The sequence below is a fragment of the Urocitellus parryii genome, chromosome X (assembly GCF_045843805.1).
Source record: "Urocitellus parryii isolate mUroPar1 chromosome X, mUroPar1.hap1, whole genome shotgun sequence".
NCBI lineage: Eukaryota > Metazoa > Chordata > Mammalia > Rodentia > Sciuridae > Urocitellus > Urocitellus parryii.
Window position 1 is genome coordinate 58,131,753 of NC_135547.1, and position 1,815 is coordinate 58,133,567.

Sequence of the window (1,815 nt, forward strand, 5' to 3'; positions counted from 1 at the left end):
AACTAGGTGACGTATAGCTCCACTTCCAGTATTGACAATTTAAGTTAACTTTGGTAAGAAGAAATTTCACCTAGATGGCTTACTTGTTCACAAGATTTTGTTTGTTTGTGGATATCTAAGACCACACCCATCACATGCACACTTAAATCCACAGATGCAGGTAATTGCCTCAGCCATAACATTGGGTCATTTTGGGTAAGTTAACTTCTCCAAACCCTTTCTCCTTCTCTGTAAAATAAAAAGGATGAAATGTATTAGTAATTTTCAAAGCTCGTTCCATGGTGACCTTGAATTCCACATGCTTATAGAGTTGTGAGTGCCTCAAGAGCTGCCATGAGAGAAAGCAAGTGGGATGACCAAAAGGAAAACCAGTCATGTGAAACTCTTGAACACCTATCCCTATCACCACAGAGCATCTCTGCTTTTATCTATATTATATTTTAGGGTTCTGGGTAATATACTTCATTTGAAAGGGAGGCTCTAAATATGAAAGGAAATTTGAAAACCATAGGATTACTTGCTCCCTGAGTTCTGTTTTGCAGAGTAAGCAATTAATATTTTTTTCTAAACAAAGTATCATCAAAGATTTTTCTGGAAAAGCACAGATAGTACTTGTTTTAGGCTTTGTAGGCCACAGGTTTCTGTCATTTTAGTGTGCAAGCAGTCTCCTTGGACAATACATAAACAAATAAGCATAGGTAGCTATGTTCCAATAAAACATTATTTATAGACCCTGAAATTTGAACTTTATGACACTTTTATTTGTCAAAAAGTAGTATTTTTGTGACTTCTGTGGACCATTTTAAAAATGTAAAAACTATGCCTAGTTGCAGGTCATACAAAAGCATGCAGTGGGCCAGATTAGGGTCCACATAACATTGCTTGCTGACCCCTAAACCATCTTTATCCATATGGTATTAAAGAGAAAATCACAAACAGCCACATTATTAAAATCTATGATAAGCAAATTAACTTAAGAAAATACTTACTTATACCTGAACTAATTTTCCCTACTGTTATAGTCATTACAGTCTTGGAAAATGGAAGTATAAGCATCAAACAGATATGAATTCAAAGCCAAGTCTGACATTCACTATCTTTGTGACCTTGCACAATTTACTTACCCTCTCTGGTTTTTAATTTTCCCATATGTCATATAGCAATAAAGGTCTTTTACGTTCTGTTAGAGGGAATGTGGTACAGATTATTTGCAAAGGATTTGGCAAAACCCATCAAAATTGTAATTGTGCCTCTTTTTAGACTCAGTAATTATCTGCTAGGACTTTAAACCAAAGATAAATTTTCAAATGTGCACCAAGATAAAAGTACAAGATTGTTCACTGAAGTATTATTTATACAAGCACAAAACAGGAACAACACAAATGTCCCTCGATAGAGGACGGATTAAAATAAATAATGATATCTCTATGTGATTATCACTGTGTAACCATTAAAAGAATGCTATAGATCTGTAAGTGATGCTAAATCTATCTCTATGGAAGATTATTAAGTGGTTAAAAAATGGAAAATCACAACTGATAATAATTTGTGTGTTAAATAAGAGTTTAATGGTGAGGATAATGGTCCTACTTCAAAAACTTGTAAGGATTAAATAAGACAATGCATGTAAAGAATAGTTGTTTTACTTTTTTGAGAGCAGAGACTTTTTTATTCCCTGTGTCACCTAGCACTGTGCATAACAGATAAAAAGTGAGAGAGGCAGCATCTCATATTAGATTAAGGGCATGGTATTTTGTGTTAGACAGAATTGGATTTTAATCATAGTTTTGCCATTTATTTATGGTATGACATAGA